Here is a 21,008-nt window from a genome sequence, read left to right as displayed (position 1 = left end):
TTCAGGTGGAGGACAAGGGGCACAGGCAAGTGGGGAAGCAGCAGCATACAGGTCCCAGGAAGGTGACACCACCGACACAGAGGGACCCAGTGGGATGGAGGGGAATGGAGTGCCACAGGGGAGACCGGATCCGAAACATCACCTTCGGAATCAGTGGACAATCTCTGGCAGTGACGGACCCATTGGGACCACCCCAGCACTATCATTGTCCGCCAGCCCCTTACTAGCACTGCCCTACCAGTTGCTACATACGCATTTGCCCGTGCCCGCTCATCCAGGAGGGTGTGCATCTCCTTCGCCACAGGCACCTCTGCCCCAGTCAGCCCTGCTGCCCTCAGTGAGGAGGCTATTGACCTCCTGAGGTCCATCTCTGTGGGTCAGTCAATCATTGTGAATGCCATCAAGGGACTGGTAGCTCAAGTACAACAGAGCAATGCGTTCCTGGAAAACATTCACGGTGCCATTGCTGGCCTCCAGAGATCCCTTCAGGCTCTGGCCTCCTCACTGATGGCAGCCAGTGTCCCTTTGTCTACAATCCCCCTCCACCTACCTCTTCCAAATCCCAAACCCCTCTCTCCACACTTATCCAGAGCACACATTTACAGAGACATGCATCCACCTCAACGGACATTGTTGGCACTGACAAACACAAGCACAACAAGATCCACCACCGGCATGCACACAGACAACACCCACCTGCAGACACAACGACATTCACTCCCTGCACTGACTCCCCCACCATCCCCTCTATCACAAACACTACACCTGACACTCCAGCAGACAGCACATCATCATTTGTAGATCCAGTCACCAGTCCTATCTTACCCACAGTCACCACAATATCAGACCCTCAGACATCCACCCCAGCCACCACATCTGCACTCACCACAACCACTGATACCCCCCACATGCATCACAAGTACCATACCTGCAAACACCACCCCAACAGGCAGCCACACATCCAGTATGGCATCTCCCAGCACCTCATTCCCGCCCCCTCCAAGATACCTAAACACCCGCACTCACCCACCCTAGAGACACCGAGCACACACAAGCATTCCACGCATGCACCTGTACCCAAGACAACCAGAAAGACACATCTCACAACCATTCCCTCTCCCTCCACTGCCAAACCCTTTTCCCATGACAGCAACTGTGTGCCAAATAAATGTTTCCTATATGAGTTTTCCCTGTTCCCTACCTCTCTCCCACCCTGTGAGACCCCGGAGCCCTCTGTGTCCCTCCCCAAGTCCAGCCCTTCTACCTCAAAATCCTCACCTGCCACCCCTACCCCTACCCATGCAAAAAGTCAACCATTCAAGGCCAAGGCCCCCCTCCCAAGGCCAGACCCAAGGACACCCCGCCCAAACCCAAAGACCCCTCCTCCCAAGCCCAAACCCAAACCCAAGGTCCCGCTCCCAAGCCAAACCCCCACCCTTTGCATCCACCCCCTTGCCACTGAGGTGCCTGGCTGCCCCCTTGATGCCCCTACCCTGTGGCAGTCATTTTGCTGCCAGGTGTCAAGTTGGGGCACAGTGAGGTGCCTAATGTGTCTTTGGCACCTTGGACATTGGACTTGCCTGTGGCATAATATGTACATAGTTATTTTTTTCTATTTATTATGAATATTTAATACATACTACAACTAGATGTTGGCATCCATCAAACACTACTTGTCCTACCTTTCCTTCTCGATGTTGGATTTGTGTTTGTGATCCTTAGTTTGTATGTGTGTTGGCTGTGCATGGCCTGCATGTGTGTGTGAGGTCCTGGCATCAATCCCACTGTGATGGGTGTGTATTGTGTGTGTGATATGATTGTGTACTTGCATGCATGTGTGTAGCTATACTGTGTATTGTTCATGGTGCAATGTGTTATGTTAGTATTGTGTGCCATTGTGGGGTTGTTGTATGTGCATTTGTGTGTGTGGTGTTGGCTATGTCCTATGAGTTAAGTTTGGTGTGTGCATGGTGTGACAACACATTCGTTGTATGGGTGAGTGTTGGTTGGTTGTATGGTGTTGTTACATGTTGTGTGTATGTGTTATGATGTGGAGGTGTACAGTGTGAATGGTTGACAAAGCAAATGTGTTGGTGTTGCTGTGATGTGGTTGTGTGAGTCGGTGGTGTTGTGTATAAATGTGTTTGACAGTGGCAGTGATGTGTGTGTGCGGGTTGGTGTGTGTATGTCACACATGTTTTGGCCATGGTGTGTGTAGTTCATGTGTGTGTAGAATGTGTGTGTATATGTCGAGGTGTGTGTGTGTTCGTATGGATGTGCAGGTACGTGTATGTGTGGCTGTCTCAAGGCATCCCGGCTGTGTGTGTTGTGTGTGGGTACGTATTAATGCCTTTCCCTCCAGTTTGTGCCAGGTGTATGTACTGGGTTTTGGAGGAGTTGCGACCGCAAAGGAAACCCTGGCGGTGTGCAGCTTCATAATATCTGGTGGAATCATGCTCCCCGCCAGTCTGAAGGTGCCTACCGTCATCTGCGGAGGTCAGACCGCAGTGGCGGTACTGGCAGTATGTTGGCTGTGTTCAGTTGGGAAGACCACCATGGTCATAATATGGAGGTCTTCACTGCCTATTTTCAGTGGAAGTCAACTGCCCTGGGCCGAACAGTAGATCATCATCAAAACTCTCTTTTTCATACAGCTTAATAAAATGAGTAACCCAATTTCCTGACTGAATATGGCGATGACACATGGCAGCGCTATTGTTGCTGCCATCTGATACTATGCGCAAAAAAGAGCAATTATCCTCTATTTTGATAGCATGGAGAAGCTCTTGCTAGATCTTGTCTTCCCAATTTGTTTTGGCTTTCACAAGGGCAGATTTGTAAATCCGCCTGGCCTCTTTAATCTCGGTCTGTGCACTGCTTTTAAGAGCTGTTGTTCATGCTAGTTTGGTTAATTTGCACACATGGTTAAAATAAACCATTTGACCTCCCTCACATGCTGCCAATGCACAGTTTGCCGATGCACAGTTTTCATATAAGAAACGTCTTGCAACTTAAGAAGCAACTATCTAGGATGGGAATAGCATTACTAAGGACGCCTTCAAAGTCAGATAAAAAAATACACAAACAGGCCATATAGCTCTGAATACAGTTTGTGGTTAGACATTACATGCGGCCAGGAGACTCCCCTGTGGTTGTTGACTAATAATGATTCAGTTAATATAGTGTGATTAACAGTGTTAAACCACCTTAGAGCTTCCCCAGAAAGAAATAATATCAGAGAATAATGATCACTGTTTGTGTAGATGTCAACTTTTATATCAGACAATAACAGCCAAAAACTTAGGTCTAAGAATATATAATCAATAACATACAAATAAGAACTTCACCTAAAGATCCTAATAAAGACAGCCGTTGCAAGCTCTTATGCCCCAGCCTATCGTTATAGAAGTTAAATGGAGGGCAGTGCCAGTAAGAACCCTGGTGTTTCCCTGCTTACTGTGGAATAGTCCATTGTTCAACTTCTGCTTCAGTTAACTCACTGATATAAAGTGAGGGCTCAAAAGAAGTATTGAAGTCTCCTGCCACCATTATCCTGGCATGTGTTTGGTATGCTTCAATTAACTTCTCCTGGAGAACTAGAGCAGGAGATTTACTACTAGCTGGGACTATTCTGACATAGATGTTTACTAGTACCAAACTCATGCCAGAGGAAAATGTTATTTTAATCTCCATTATATCAGGGGAAGCAACCTTCAGAACTGTATGTAAACATAGGAGATAATTTTTTATCAAAATTAGCAGCACTGCAATAGTTTTCCTAATTTCCTCAGGGGTTAGGTGGGCTTAACTTCTACACTGTAATTAGAGGAACCATTAATACACACCCTAGTTGTAGCCGAAGTTTCCTGAAACATAAAAATGCCATAATCTCCTATGTAAGCTAAACATTTAGAATCAATTAATTTAAGTTTGATACCTGTCAAATTCACTGCAAAGGAAGCTCTAGAACCATATAAATGAACTGGTGGCTCAGCCACATTCAGTAGGGAGGCATGTATCTTCAGAATTTGGCTGAGGGTGTGAAGCTTTAATCTTGTTGCCCAGGGGGCAAAGCCTAATTTGCTAAGATTGTGGCCAAATATCCTGTTGCTCACCCGGCAATTGGGCATCCGCCGCCTGGAAGTGGGGTCAGGAGCTCCGCTGTGCACGGGGCTGACAGCTCTGTAGCCTAGGGACACTGGACCCGCCTGTGTGACCTGTGCCTGGGCCCTCAGGGGGGAGCAGTTGGGCCTCAGCACGTGACCGGAGCCCCCTCCCCGAGAGACTGGAAGAGTGGAGGTGAGAAGTAGTTGAAGTTGGGCGGGGCATGTGAACGGGCCACCTGGTCATCATGCGAGGAGTGGGCTGACGTGACAGAGGGGGCCTGCAGGAGCCCTGCTTGAATCGCTGGAGGGTGAGGCCCCGCAAGACTGTTGCTGCAGGGGCAGGATGGCCCAGATGGAAGGGAGGCCGAGTGGACAAGCCATCTCTCTCCCAATGCTGCTGGTGATCTCCTGAGGCTGAGTCTCTCCTTGGGCACACTCGGACTCGGGTGACATCAGCTGGAGCCAGAGCAGGGGCTGGACTGTAAGTGAGCTGGGTCCCCGGCGCAGCATGGGGCCAGAGGGGGCTTTGCCCATGGCTGCAGGCCATGCCCCAATGAAAACAGTGCATGCAGACATGGACAGTCGGCATTAACCTGTGGAGGCAGTGAGCCCTGGTGGCAGCTCATTCTCCTATGTCTGGGCTGCGATCATTCAGCACTATACAGAAGCTGGCTGGATGAACCGCGGTATTGTGGCCTGCCACATCTGTCCAACTATGTGTTGTCCCTGAGATGGATGGTGGAGTGGCACACCTTTCAGTAGTCTGTCCCCCGTAGTGGGTTGTAGGGGCACCTTGGTTGTATGTATCCTGAAATTGCTATACTCACCGGTTTGGTCCCTGATTCATGATTCACCTGGATGACAGGGTGAAGGATGCACAGGTGGTGCTGGAGGACCTACAACCTACAACCTAGTCCCAAATGCAACCAAGCAATTAAGTCCCAAATTGTCCAACTCAATGAACGGATCCAAAGACTTTAACACCGAGCTCAGGATGCAGAGGACTCCAGCCAGCACAACAATGTGCACATTGTTGGACTCCCAAAGGGAATAGAGGGACCGGACGCAGTGACCAACCTGGAGTCCTGGCTGCTATTGATCATGGATGAATGGCCCATACTCTGTTCTTTGCACTGGAAGGGGCGCACCATGTCCCGGCCCATCCACCAGCACCGGTGAGGCCACCTAGACCGATGGTGGCTAAACTCCTGCACTATAGGGACTTTGAGCTGCTGCAGAGAGCACATGAAGCAGGACAATTTAAAGTAGGGGGTAGGTGAGCCACCCTGTTCCCAGATTTCATGGCAGTGGTCCAAACCAGAAGTGCCTTCTTTACAGCGGTGAAACGGGTTCTACGCAAAGAAGGAGTCAGGTGCTCCTTGATGTTTCCCTCTAAACTGAAGATCATGCTGGAGGGCTGCGCAGAATTTTGCCAAGAACTGGATGAGGCATGGGAATGGCTTGAGATGTACTGTGCAAGTAACAACAGAGCAAATGGCGAGGAACCCAAGCCACCCAGGTGACAGGGTAAGAGACGGCAACCACGGGCCCTGACAGAAAACACCTGAGTTATGAAACTCACACAGTAGCAAACATGTGAAGGGAAGAGGGAAGCCCTGAGGCGGCAGCTTCTCTGGTAGAGGTGGGCCTCTTAAACAGAGACCTCTGGCCCGAGCGGGACCCCCTGGCTGTAGTAGAGTCCACGGACGATGACTCTGTGGTTAGCGTGATGGAGGGACTTTCAGATGTGACACACCAAATGGCAGACAGCATCACTTAATGGGCTGGGGCCCCGCCTTCGCCTGTGGGTGGGATCTGGACTAGGTACGTGAGCTGACCCACTCCCTGGTGGGTGACCCTGACGTTCTTGAAGCCCACCCCCTGATCACCCGCCGATTACTCTATCTGGATGATGACAATGGACATTTACACACTGGTTTATATGGTTTGGGCAGCCAGCAGTTGCTCAGCTGCTCTTGGGGAGGGGAGTTTTTTTTTTAACTGTTTTAGACCGTGGTCACTTTTGGGGGCATATCACATTACTGGGGTGACTTATGGGTAGACATGGGGGGGCAAGGAATATGTTACCTGATGCATTCATTAGACAGTATGGCTGCCACACAATTCACTCTTAAAATAATGTCTTGGAATGTCCAGGACTTGTGCTCTGTAGCCAAATGACATAAAATTCTCTCTTATATGAAATGAGGGGTACACATTGCCATGCTGCAGGAATCACAGCTCACCCAGGTGGAGGCAAAACGTCTCCGCAGGCGTTGGCGTGGGCAGCTATTCGCGCAACGACCTATTCTGCATTTGCAAGAGGGGCAGCAATCTGGGTGAAAGTGTTGCGTAGGCTCTCATTATTCTAATGAGACTACTGGATTTCGAGTGGCAGAATAGCCTGCGGTGTGGGAAATTGAGTTTAACCCACTACAGGTGTCATCTGTTGCTCCAATCCAGGTTCTGCTCTGTCTAACTAGCAGTGCCTCATCTCTACCCCAGGGCAGGGATGATTGAGCAGCTGAGCGCATGACATAATTGGTTTCTCAGAGAAGCTGTGGTCACTCAGGTTTCATCTGTTTCTCTCAGTTACATTAGGCTCACATATACAATGACAAACAGAGGCAGTGTATATTTCAATAATGCTTTAATAAAGCAACTGCATCTTGGATAACACAGCGTGGACTGCAATAACCAAGATGATACAGGATGACAAGATTAAGATTGTTACAAGGAGAGTAAAACATAAAAATAATGCTACCATATTGCAATAGAGTCAACAGACTAATTCCTACCTAAGCTATGATAGAGCACAGCATGTTAAGCTCTAATTCTGCCCCTCAGGTTCCCCTGGGAAAAAATCATCCCCCATACCTGAGCAAAGGCCTGAAGTCTGCAAAACAGCTGTAGAAAAGCATTCAGCAATCAGCATACAGTAGCGGTTCTCTGGCTGGAATCTCCCTCTAACGTGTAAGGGACAGGGAACTGTTTTTATAATAAAACAGCTGATGTTCTGAGAAAATGTTCCTACGTAAGGATGTGTATTTTCTATGGATGTCAGAGACTAAACTTATACCATGTTCACTGGCAACCTATCTTACTGCAGTCTTGGAAGAAGCACAGAGTGAGCAAGAATGTCTTGTTTGAGAACAGAGCGCTGGCCTAGGCAAAAAAAGTCAGATAGAGAGAAAATAAAACAAGACTGTAAAAGTGGCTACTGTAACAATCATGAAGTAAAGCCGAATAAAAGGTTAAAGTGCACAGTGGCAGGCCTAGTATGTTAAAATAATGTGCATGAAGCTATAACTAAAATGGCTACACAACAAAAGCAGGGGTACCATTTGAGGCCTCCTCAGTGGATGTGGACAAGGAAGGCCACAATGTACTGGTGGAGGGATGCCTCTACAGTAAACCTGTAGAGGCAGGTTTACTGTAGAGGCAATCCAGGTTCTTCTCCGTCTAACTAGCAGTGCATATATATGCCCCTAAAAAGATGAGATCCCTCTTTTACACTCTGTGTCTGCCCATCTGGCACGATTCACAGATGTCCCATTCCTCATGAGGGGAGACTTTAACGGTGTCTTGGAGCCCCACCTGGACTGCTTGACCCCTCCAATGTGATGCATGGTGACATTTAGGGTGGCAACTTGTATGATGACATGGATTACCCAATGGGCCATGGTGGATACATGGTGCCTTCAAAACCCCTTTATAGAGACTATTCGTACTGCTCCCACTTCTACCACATGCACACCAGACTAGACTGCATCCTATGCACTGCCTCCCTCAGTGGTATGATTACTCATGCAGAATACCTTGGTCGGACCACATCTGACCATAGCCCACTTCCAATCTCCTTATAAATGACAGAGACCCGCCCACCTGTCTGGACTTGGTGATAACACTCCAACGCACTAGAGGATGATGTCAATCAGGAGGTACTGACAACTAGGTTGACTGAATATTTGTCACTGAACCCTAGGACAGCATCTAGTCGAGGAATCAAGTAGGATATTCCAAAAGTGGTACTGCGGCGGCGCTGCTTGGGACAAACAGTGGGCATCAGGCAAGACATCACACACTTAGAGGCCAGCCTTTACCAATATGACATTGAACTAGATGGCACCTCAGAGGCACAGACAAGACTATTGGAGACCTGGGAACCATATAATTCTGCGCTGGAGCACCTTCGTTGTCATTACTAAATGAAGTATATTGGCAGAGTGCATGAGGAGGTGGGAAGGGCGGGGAGGTTGCTGGCCTGGCTAGTTTACCCAGGGGCAGAGGGGACACAGATTACCTGATTGACCATCACAGAGGATACTATACTTTATTCACTCACTCAAATAAACACAGAACTTATGACCTACAACATGTCTCTATTCGGCCCCTTGCAGGTGGACATGTCTGATAAGATGGAGGACTTCCTGGCCGCCCTCTCCTGGGGTGTTCTTTCTGAGATGGATAGAGATGCACTGGGGGCGTGGCTGACATTGAAGGAGGTTAAGGCTGCTATAAAAACCCTGCGACGGGTAAGACCCCAGGCACTGATGGCTTGCAGCCAGAGTTTCATAACCTGTATATTGGAGCCTTGTCACCGGAGCTAGTAGAGATGTATGTCAAGGCCTACTCAGCAAAGGCCTCACTGGCCTCGACCCGGGAAGCCATGGTGGTCCTGTTGCCTAAATCCATGCAGGCCGATGTGAAGGTTACAGAATTTCTTCCATTGTCCATGCTATATACAGACTTTAAGATACTCTGCAAGGCCCTAGCTACCAGATTGTTGCCTCACATGTGCACTCTGATTCACAGTGACCAAAATGGGTTATATCTACCCGTGGCACCTCTCATAACTTCCGTAGGCTCTACTCTCTGCTTTACGATGACACCTATCCCCCGAACCGAACAGCAATGATTGTGTCAGTGGATCTTGAGAAGGCCTTTCACACCGTGAGCTGGGACTTTCTGGGGGCCACCATGCTGCGGATGGGACTGGTGAACGCTTTGGGTAACTGGGTCAAGTTGTTTTACACACACCTTACTGCAAGGGTTAAGACAGTACGGATGATTTCAAGTAGTTATGACATACATAGGGACACCCGACAGGGGTCTCCGTTTTTACTGCTTCTATTTGCTGTAGCCATTGAACCCTTGGTGGCATGGCTCAGAGAAGTGGGCCAAGACTGAGGAATACACTGGAACTGGAAGTTTCATGTAGTCTCCTTATACATGAAGGACCTCATATATTTCAGTGATGGAGCAATGACACTGCCATGGGTGTTTGACCTGCTGGACGACATTGGAGCTTGCTCAGGCCTCTGCCTGAACTGCAGGAAGACATGCGTTTTCCCCATGGTCCGCGGCACACCCCAGGACTCCTGCCCAGAGGATATTACTTGGGTTCCCCACTCATTTCGCTATCTTGGTATTCAGATTTACCATGAACTTTGTGATCTACAGGAGGGCAATTTGGGAAAAGCAATTCGGGAGCTACAGTCGACTGTCACTTTTTGGCATTCCCTTTCCTCACCCACTATGGCACGCATCTCCCTCACTAAGATGGTGATGCTCCCCAGGCTACTTTATTATTTTGTTAACCTGCCCATTTTGCTTCCAGCCTCCTGATTTCAGTTGTTGGATGTACTTCTCAGAGAGCTATTGTGGGACAGTTAATGTCAGCGAGTGGCCTTGGACACTCTCTGCTTACCTCCAGAGGCAGGGGTCTTCCAGTACCTAACTTTGAACTCTATTTTTGGTGGGCCAGCTCCAATGGCCTACACATTGGCTGAGTGAGGTGGAGCTTTGGAGATAGCTCACAGTGAGAATTACCCAAATCAGAGTAAGACTCCTAGCTAAATACTTAAACCCAGCCTTCAGTGCCCCAACTCAGGTGTAGTGCAATAGATGGCTCTTGCCAACTGGCAGAGATCACTTAGGAAAACAAAGAATAAGGTCCCTTCTGTACCGCTACCCAAAGGGTGTGAATTCCCCCTGTTGATCCATACTCCTGTTTCACAGTGCGACAGCTTTGTCACTGGACGACTGTGGGAATACAAACATTAGACGAGATGCACTGCCAGGGAAAGTTGATCTCGGTTGGCGCCCTGGCAGAACAGACTGGACTACCACAAGGGCAATTCCTGACATATGAAATAGTGGGGTGAGGCAATAGGGGAACTCAAATTGTCCTTCAGGCCATGCTGTCTATCGGAGAGGGTTCTCACCTTGTCTCCTGGCTCTACAGAGCATTGAATGGAGTAGTGCATTGACCACTAGATGCAAATAGATGCCCTTCTGGTGACTGACCTGAATAGGACCCTTACAGACACTGTTTTGAGCAAGGTTTTAGCACATGCACCCACAGTATCCCGAAACACACAAATAAAATATATTCAATGTAATTATACCTTATCTTATCTTAATCCACGTCAGCTGAAGCGGTGAGCTGTGCCCGCTGCCTTATGCAGGATGCCGCCTTTAGTCATATGACCTGGGGATGCCCAACACTTCAGGAATTTTGGGATGGGATCATACAAAATTAGTTGGGTGCTATATAGACAACTTGACAATTCCATAGCAACCTGCTTGCTGGGATTGTTCAGTAGACTGTGCCCCAAGAAAGTTGGCAACAGATTTGTGGTGTCAATGGCTTGGAAACAAAACAGGGGACCCAGCCTAGCCACATGGATTATGGATGTGACACGGTGGGCCAGAGCGGAGAAGAGAGCCTTGAAGAGGGAGGAGAGTAAAGGGATCAGGCGCATGCCAATAGTCCCTCTGTTGATAAAAGTGATTGATAATTGGGAATCTTTAGGCTTGTGGGAGGAGTCTGACTCATGAGGTAAAACTGTGACTGGCGATGGAGCCAGATAGCGATGACTTAGCAGATGAGGTGTTTCCACTGGGGTCTTAGGTGATTAATTGAGTGGCTGACTGGGTACTTGGTGGCCCCTGTGCCCCCCATTCTCCCTCTACAGTTCCTTTAACCAGTATAGCATAGATGGTACACTGTAACTAAGATACTGCAACTTTGAACTCCTAGATGTGACTACACCACGGACGAGTTTCGAGTTTCTAATTTTAACTGTAGTTAGTTCCATACATCTAGCACAAATAGATCAGATGCTATACCAGCCGGTAACACTTTCCTGCAAGATCATCTTCTCCCCAACCCAATCATGGCCACAGATTCCACTATACCAACCTGTAGGCACCATATAGAGAGAGAGGGGGTAGGTAGTGGTGGTTGAACGGGGTGCACGTCCCACACGTTAAGCAAGTATAATCAATAGTAGTTTCTTGTCGATGATCGTGCAGAAATGGGGTGGACTATAGTGCTATGGGGGAAAAATGCTCCACTACCCAGGAGCATGATGTAGTGTTTCAAAGAAACACCATACATGAAATTTAACACAGAAGCCACAGCACTCAAAGAATGTTCGTAATAAACACATCCTCCAGTTGAGTTAGTTGTAGTGGATTCCTTTAATTAGTGGACACAGGCATCAAAGTAATCAGTTGAGCATTGTTCCATAATCACAGCCAACACGTGTTTCGTCACAGGTGACTTTTTCAAGGATCTTTATGTAAACAGGTTCAGATAGAGTAGTGCTCATGTATATGAGACGGCACAGTGAGTAAGAAGGTAAATGAGTTTAATCACTAGTATATGAACCGGTTGATAAGTAAACCCTGCTAACCATGGCCCTGGTAAGCCTTCTGCCTGGTATGAGGCGACAGCACCCGTGCAGGAAATGAAGTTTGAACTGCCTGTAGGAACAATACCTAACCAATATCTTACAAATAGGATGCATGAATGAGAACTGCAGTAATGTACCTGATGGACTATGCTCTATGATAAGCTTACACCCAAGTCCTAGGCCTATGTATACCTGTAACTGTTACTTATGTGCAATAGATGGAGAATATGAGATGTGACTTAACAGTTCTTTTTGAAATGGCAATAAAATAAAAGTGTTAAAAAAAACCTTGTTGCCCAGCAGAGGTGATTTATTAAGGGCAGCGTGATCTAAGCCCTATAAAGTAGGATGCGGACCGTTGTGAAACTGTTCCTCACCACAAACTTGTGAAAAAGAGAGGGGAATGTATTAATATACAAGTTGACAGCCTTCTTCATTTCATGCAGTTGCAAGGAAACCCCTTTGAAATGACGGAGCCTGTGCAACTACAAAACATCCTGAACAAACAATATGTGGAAAATGATATAAAGGCATGTCTGCAAAACGTCGTGGAACATGAATCTAAACTATATGCAGAACTAAAGCAAGAGAGATTTGTATTGAAGGAGAAAAAGTTGTTTGACATAATCACTAGAGCTAAACTTCCATTCTATAATTGCCATAGTAAGATTTTCGTTCAACCAGCCACTACAAAACAGGTTACAAAAAAACAGCTTTTGCAAGCACATAAAGAGATGGACGTAGCAAAAGCATTCTGTTGCATGATCTTCTTCCAACAAATGCATTAGTTGATGGAGATGCTGCAACCAAACCAGTGAAGCATAAACTCATGCAAGAGCTTGAAAAAAAAGTTTCACCTGAAAAATTTCAATTCAAAAAGGTGTCTGTAGTATATATGTATATGTATTTTACTTTTACTATTATTTAATTACATTGTGTTTATTTTTATTATTCTTAAGTTCTTTCATCGTTAGAGAATTGGAACCCTGTGAGGTTCTAGAGCTTTGGGTACTCGTTTTGGCATTGGCACTGAAGCCTCCGTCCGGTGTGTACGTGCCTGTGCCTACCGTGGACCAGTTGAATAAAACTACGTATTTCCCTTTCTTCTTGTGTACACATCTTATTTAAGGAGGAGATACCTACGAGCCCTTCCTACAGTGTCCTCATTGAAAATTGCTGTTGTTGTGGGCTGTATGTCACAATTGTAAATGGGCAAGATTTCATTCATGCAAAACTTTGGAGAGACAGTTTTTACAGAAATCAAAGTCAGTGTGCACCTTGCAAGAGCTGCACACTGTCTTTGACAGTTACCTTGAACTATCTGTCAAACAATGTCAGATGAATGTCTGCAAGTGGAACAGGTGACCTTGCCTGCATCAACATTTCTATACCTGTGCAACTTGATAAATTCTGGTCATCAACATCGAACAAGATGAACTTGGAGATGTTAACTTGCTAAAACATTGCTGATGCTTCAGTGAACACTGAATTTCCTATTATTGCAAGTGGAATGATTATCAATGAGGAGTTGGTTCCTGCAGAGATATCTTCTAAATGTATGGGCCATATTGTTCAAGAACTTAACAGCAAAGTGGAGGAAGCGGACCTTCATGTTGTGCTACATATTGAGTGGGCTGCTCGAAATGGTTCCATTTGAGTCGTACTGTCAAATGACACAGATGTTATTTTTGCGCTACTTAGATTGATTGCAATGTTCACAAGTCAAGATTTGTCAGAGATATGGATATGTTATGGAACAGGCAAGAAGAGACACTTAGGCCATCATTACAACCCTGGCGGTCGTGATATAGTGGTGTTAATACCGCCAACAGGCCGGCGGTAACAAATGAATTTATGTCCAAGGCGGAAACCGCTCAGACAGACAGCCACTTTAACACAATGACCGCCAGGGAGAAATCAACAGGCACCACGGCGGTAACCGCCTACTGCCAGGCGGAAAACAGTGTTCCTCCCACGGTATTATGAGACACTAATCCGCCACCTTTTCTGGGGTGGTACCAACAACATCAAAAGCCTGGTGGAAACATTGCACAGAAGGGAAGCAACTCACCTCTGGAGACTCAAGGAAGAACCACGCCGCCATGGAGCCTGAGTTGCATGTGTTCCCCATGATCTTCTACGTTCTGTTCCATTACGAACACCAATGACGGTGAAGACGACCAAGGTGAGTACTGCCACCTAGCACACAGGGGAGGGGGGAGGAAAAAGAGAGTGACACACACATGCAACACCCCCACCCCCAACCCAATACACACAACCAGATGCAGTAACATTACATATTCACCCCGTACCCCTCAGGTATAATGCAAGGACAAAATGAATTGATTAAAGTGAGTGTAATGAGATAAAATACTATAAATATATGCATCAAAATCAACAAATATATACATATTTACAAATGTAGGAATACTGCCCAGTCCTCAATGTCCGTGGGCCACAGGGCCACATCACATAGTCCAAGGCCCCACCTCACTCCTGCAACAACACAGAGAGAACACTGCAGGGGCATCGGGTCAAAAATAGCCAAGCACCTCAGGGGGACTGGGAATGGAGGGTCACCTCAGCCGGAAGATGGTTCAACGCCACTGGTCCTGGAGAGGGCAACATGTCCATTACTCTGTCCTAGGGAGAGCAAGGCCACAGTCTCTCAAGTGGGTGACTTGTCCACTGGCTCTGGAGGGGGCAACGTGCCCTGTGCTTGATCCTGGGGAGTGCAAGACCACAGTCTCTCAAGTGGGTGACTTGCCCACATGCTCTGGAGGGGGCAACACACCCTGTGCTTGATCCTGGGGAGTGCAAAGCCACAGTCCCCCAAGTGGGTGACTTGCCCACTGGATCTGGAGGGGGCATTGTGTCCAGTGAGCTTCATCCTGGGGAGGATGGGGTGAATGGGTGGCTTCTTTCACTGGTTCTTGAGAGGGCATTGTGCCCAGTGAGCTTCATCCTGGGGAGAATGGAGTGAGTGGATGGCTTCTTCACTGGTTCTTGAGGGGGCATTGAGACCAGTGAGATTCATCCTGGGGAAGATGGGGTGAGTGGATAGCTTCTCCACTGGTTTTGGAGGGGGCATTGTGCGCAGTGAGCTTCATCCTGGGGAGGATGGGGTGACTGGATGGCATCTACCACTGGTTGTGGAGGGGGCATTGTGTCCAGTCAGCTTCATCCTGTGGAGGATGGGGTGAGTGGATGGCTTCTTCCACTGGTTCTGGAGTGGGCATTGTGCCCAGTGATGCAGATCTTGGGGAGTGCAAGGTCACAGTCTCTCACCTAGGTGTCAGACCCACAGGATTTGCTGGGGCCAGGGCGCACAACAGCCCATGGAGGCAAGACTACACACTGTCCGCTGGCGGCAACAGCTGCTCAGTGGTGGTAGTGGTGGTGATGCTGGTGGAGCTGGCAGTGGCGGGGGAGGCTCCATCCCTTCCCCTGTAGCCTCGGATGGCTGTCCACTGGGGCTTCTGCTGCTGGCAGTGGTGCTGGTGGCAGTGCAGGTGGCGGTGCTAGCAGTAGTGGGGGGAGGCTCCATCCCTTCCCCTGCAGCCTCAGACGGTTGCCCACTGGGGCTGCTGCTGCTGGCAGTGGTGCTGGTGGCGGTGCAGGTGGCGGTGCTGGCAGTGGTGGGGGGAGGCTCCAGCCCATCCCCTGCAGCCTCTGATGGCTACACCACCATTGTTGGTGGTGGGGGCTCCAACTGAGTCCCTGCACCAGGCCCCTTGTCTCTACTGCCTGCTGTTGCAAGCCCCTTGCCCCTCTGTCCTGCAGCTGGTGCTGCCTCCTTGCCCTTCCATCCTGCAGCCCTTCCGTCCTGCAGTTAGGGCTGCCTCCTTGCCCTTCCATCCTGCAGCTGGGGCTGAATCTTTGCCCTTCCTCGACGCACTTGGGGCTGGCACCCTGTCCGTCTGCTTGGCTGGTGGCTGGAAACCTTACCCACCTTGAGTAATTGGGGACACTACTATACCCGTGAACTGGGTGGCAGAGGTGCCTGCCTGGGTTTTGACCACGCTGGCCTGACGTGAGGGATGGGGGAGAGGTAGGGAAGAGGTCAATGGTGGAGAGGAAAAGCTTCTTAGGAACATTGGGGCGGGAAGAGGCAGATGACTTGGGAGTGGAGGAAGAGGGAGTAGTGGTAGGAGGTGTCTGACTGCTGTGTTTGGGTGCAGGTGCATGGGCTGGATGCTGTTGTGAGGTGGATGGCTGTTGGGTGTCTGAGTGCTTGCGTTTGTGTACTTTGGGAGGAGGGGGCACAGACACAGTGAGAAGGTCACAGGGGACGTGTGCATGGATGAGAGGGTGGTGACTGCCAGTGAGGGGCGTGTACTGTTAGGTGTGCTGGTGATGGTGGTAGTGGATGAGGATGTAGTCCATACAGGTGTGAGTGGAGATGCAACTGGGAGGGGGGCGGACGACGAGGAGGAGGGGGCCACAGTGGAGGCAGTAGACATTGGTATGTCTGCTTCTGGATGTTTGTGTGAGTGCCTGTGGGATGAAGTGTGGTGCTTGTGTTTCCATGTCAACTCTTGTGTGTTGTCTTGTGTGCATGCTGGTCTGACTGTATGCTTGGGATAGGTTGGGGTTGAGGGGAATGGGATTGGGAAGAGGAAGTTGGAGGGGGGAGGCTGGAAACATGGACAATGGCTGCCATCAGAGAGGAGGCCAGAGCCTCGATTGATCTATGTTGGGCAGCCAAGCCAGTGTGAATGCCCTCCAGGAATGCATTTGTCTGTTGCATTTTGGCTGCCAGCCCCTGGATGGCATTCACAATGGTTGACTGCCCAACAGAGATGGATCGCAGGATGTCAATAGCCTCCTCACTCAGGGCTGCATGGCTAACAGGGGCAGGGCCTGAGGTGCCTGGGGCGAAGGAGATGCCCACCCTCCTGGGTGAGTGGGCACGGGATACTCGCTGAGGGGCTGCTGGGAGGGCGGTGCTGGTACGGGGGTGTCAGCTGTAACTGTAGCTGGGGTGGTCACAGAGATGGCCGCCACCGCCAGGAAACTCCCATCGGAGGAGGTATCTGTGTACGAACTGTTCCCTCCTGTCTCCACTGTGGTGCTCCCCTTACCCTCCATCCGACAGGTGCCCTTACCGTCGGTGAATTCGGCCTCCTGGGTCCTGTGGGATGGAGCTCAGTCCGTTGCCTGTCCCTCTGCTCCTCCGCCAGATGAAGCTAATGCACATAAGGACAGGGTGACAGAACAAAAATGGGGGGGAAGACACAAAGTATACACTTGGTCAATAGCGTCAACAACACCACTGTTGGCGTACACAACACACTCGCACACAGGGAACAGCCCTACACACTAGGCAATGCACTACCAGTCACATTGCTAGTCACCAGGCCATAGATAGGGACACCTAACGCCAATTGCAGCATACCTGAGACCCACAGACCCCTGCGCAGTAGTGGATGCCTACTAGCTTGGTTGGAGGACTTTCACATCAGAACCCTGCCCAACATGGGACCTACCCTGCAGTGCCAGGCCTTGCCTAGGGGCACCCACAGGACCCATACGCCCCACCCAGATACCAACCCCCAGGTGAAAGTTGTATATTGGGCCACTGTACTCACCCCCTTGTGGCTGCTGTGATGCCCCCAAGCACACATCTAGCTCTGGATAAGCCACCACCAGTATGCATGAAATCAGGGGGGTCAGGGTTTGACGGGCACCCCTTCCGCATTGGGAGATCATCCCCAGGTGGGCCTCAGCCGTCTTCCGTGCCCAGCGTCTCAGGTCCTCCCACCGTGTCCGGCAGTGGGTTCTCCTCCTGCCATAGCCCACCAGGGTCTGCACGTCCTTGGCGATGGCACGCCATATACCCTTTTTTTGATGGGCTCTGACCTCCAAGGAAAAAGACACAGTGAAAGGTATTAGTCCGACCATCCTGCTTGTTACACCCATGGCCCACCATGCCCCTTCCCATCCCCATTTGCACAGACATGGCCGACCATACATGCTGCACGCTTCCCAGGGCCCATCCACCACCCACTCCCTACATGAGGCATTCGCACTCAATACAGTCACGCCCCATGCATCGTACTCACGGTGTGCTCACCTGTTGGTCTGGAGGCCCATATAGCATTCGGTACTGGGGTAGGACCACATCCACCAGTCGCTCCAACTCCACCGAGGTGAAGGCAGGGGCCCTTACCCCAGTCACACGAGCCATGGTCAGTTCCAGACACAGGTCACAGCAGCACATGCAGTGTAGGTCCTCTCCTGTTGAAGGTCAGGTAGCAAGTGAGGAATTAGATAGAAAATGGCGGTTACGTCCACGGTGGTGCATACCCTCACTGCTGCCGTACATCACCATTGGCCACTGTACCCCATCGGGCCCAATGTTAACCAATGAGGAGTTGCATGGCGACCACCTCCCGCAACGGCACACAACGCCAACTGAATTACCTCATTTCCATTTGTCCCTCCACACAGGACAGGCAGACGCCATTTCAGGGAGGAGGAGCAAGCCATGGAGCCTAACTGCATCGCAGTACACAAATGCACCATTTGGACATCTCCAACAAAATACTGTTACAAACACAATATGCACTGAATTGCAGTTTTTAGAATTAAGAGATAATGACCAGCTGCTCACTATTTTACCCCATAGTTTGCAATGGCTGCGGATGAATAGGAGATGGAGACATCCCCCCATATAGAGACCCCCGGTGGACTTTGCAACAATTGAGGACATGCACATTATCCTCACCTATAGACTGGACAGGGCCACAATCACAGAGCAATGTGCCCATTTGGAGCCTGACCTAATCTCTGCTCTCTGTCACCACACCCGGATCCCCCCTCATGTGCAAGTGCTATCAATGTTCAATTTCCTGGTAACTAGCTCCTTCCAAGTGACAGTGGGCTTGGAAGCAGGAATGTCACAGCCAATGTTCTCATTAGTGCTGACCAAAGTGTTGCCTGCCCTGATAAAACACATGTGCAGCTACATTGTTTTCCCCCAGGTGGAGGATTTGGCCACAGTGAAAGCTGATTTCTATGCAATGGGACACATCCCCAACATTATTGGAGCTATTGATGGAACGCATATCGCATTTGACCAACCTCCCCGGTGAAAGGAACAAGTGTTCAGAAATCGAAAGAGCTTTTACTCCATGAATATGCCGATGATGTGTTTGGCAGACCAGTACATCTCCCACGTCAATGAAAAGTATCCTGGGTCTGTGCATGATGCCTTTATCCTGAGGAATAGTAGCATCCCAAATGTGATGGCTCAACTCCAGAGGCACAGGGTGTGGCTAATAGGTGAGCCCTGGTTCCCACCCAGTATATGTTGGTGTATGGGTATGGTGTGGGCCCTAAGGGTTAGTGTGTGGCTAAAAGTTGTCCCTCGATATTTGCAGGTGACTCAGGTTACCCCAACCTCTCATGGCTACTGACCCCTGTGAGAAATGCCAGGACAAGAGCAGAGGAACGTTCCAATGAGGCACATGGATGAAAAAGATGAATTATAGAGATGACCTTTGGCCTCCTGAAGGCCAGGTTTTGTTGCCTCAACCTGACAGGTGGATCCCTGTGCTACTCACCCAAGAAGGCCTTCCAGATCATCTTGGCATGCTGTATGTTGCATAACCTTGCCTTGCGTCGCCAGGTGCCTTTTCTGCAGGAGGAGGAGGCTGGAGATGGCCGTGTGGCAGCAGTGGACCCTGTGGACAGTGAAGATGAGGAGGCAGAGGATTAGGATGTGGACAACAGAAGGGCAATAATTAGTCAATACTTCCAATGACACACAGGTAAGACAGTGTAACTTTTCGTTTATTTGACAGTTTTGTGTTTGACATTGTCACTGGCAGGCTGTTTTTCCCACTTCTGTGCCCACTCACTGTAACCTTTGGCATCTTCATTTGCAGATATTGGTGCCCCACTATCGCTCCTGGTGGGTTCACTGCAGCCAATTACAGGTCTTTCCTATGTATACATTACTGTACTGTTGAATTGCAATGTTTAAACCTTGATAAACGAATACATAAATCATTTAACATACTCCATACTTGTATTTTTTCAAAGGGTGTTTATTTAAGTGCTAAGAGGTAGAGGGGGAAGTTCAATGGGCTGGGGTGATAATAGAGGAAAGTCCAGGATAGAGTCCAGTATATTTGTATCACATGTGCATTGTCCAAAGGGGCATTGGAAGGGGAGCAATGGCAGTTCAAGGTGGACAGGGTGACAGAGTGGGACACAAGGGTGACAATCAGGAGAGTCTTATTTCCTGGTGGGGGTCTTGGCAATAGTCTCTGGCTTCTGCCTGGATCGCAGGGAACATTTATGGGGTGGTTCTCCTTCTGCAGGGTGAAGGGTGCTGGTGGCCTGTTGGTCTTGTGGTGGGGCCTCCTGTCCACTAGTGGCAGAGGAGGTGGAGGGCTGTTCATCGCTTTGGCTAGTGTCAGGGGCCCGCTGGTATGCCACTGCCTCCCTCATAGTGTTGGCCATGTCTGCCAGCACCCCTGCAATGGAGACCAGGGTGGTGTTGATGTCCTTCAAGTCCTCCCTGATCCCCAGCTAATGTCCCTCCTACAACCGCATGTTCTCCTGCAACTTGTCCAGTATCTGGCCCAGTGTATCCTACGAATGTTGGTATACTCCAAGGATCACGGGGAGTGCGTCCTGGAGTGTCAGTTCCCTGAGCCTGTCCTCCCCCTGTCACACAGCAGTCCTCCCAGCTTCCCTGTTGTCCTGTGCCTCTGTCCCCCGAAAGGTGTGCCACTGCCACTGACCCCAGGTCCCTGATCATCCTGTGTTTGTTTGGGTGGCTTTGGGTCCATGTAGTTGTGGACACACTGCTGATTGAAGTGTCCTGGGGACAGAGGTATGGGGCCACTGGGTGGGTGCTGTTTCCTGAGTGGAAAGGCTCTGTGGCGGTGTGAGAATGTGCCTGGTTAACCAACTGTCTGGAGATCTCTGATGGGCCAGGTTGGTCATCCAGATCAAGGCGACCAGAGGTATTGTCATCACTGTGGGAGGACTGGATGTTGCTAGCACCTCTTCTCCGGTGACATTGGCTGGGATACCTGTGGGGATGTAATTGCAGTGATATTGTTTTTGCTTGAGACATATTGTGCACAGGTGGGTTGGCCTCTGTGGTTGTTATTGCCCTGGCAGCTTTGTCTTGTGTGAGTTGTTATTTAGTGGGCTAGGTGATTCTCTCCAGTGTGCATGC

This window comes from Pleurodeles waltl, chromosome 4_1 (assembly GCF_031143425.1).
Source record: "Pleurodeles waltl isolate 20211129_DDA chromosome 4_1, aPleWal1.hap1.20221129, whole genome shotgun sequence".
NCBI lineage: Eukaryota > Metazoa > Chordata > Amphibia > Caudata > Salamandridae > Pleurodeles > Pleurodeles waltl.
The sequence above is the reverse complement of the archived record's forward strand: the minus strand, read 5'-3'. Positions refer to the sequence as shown.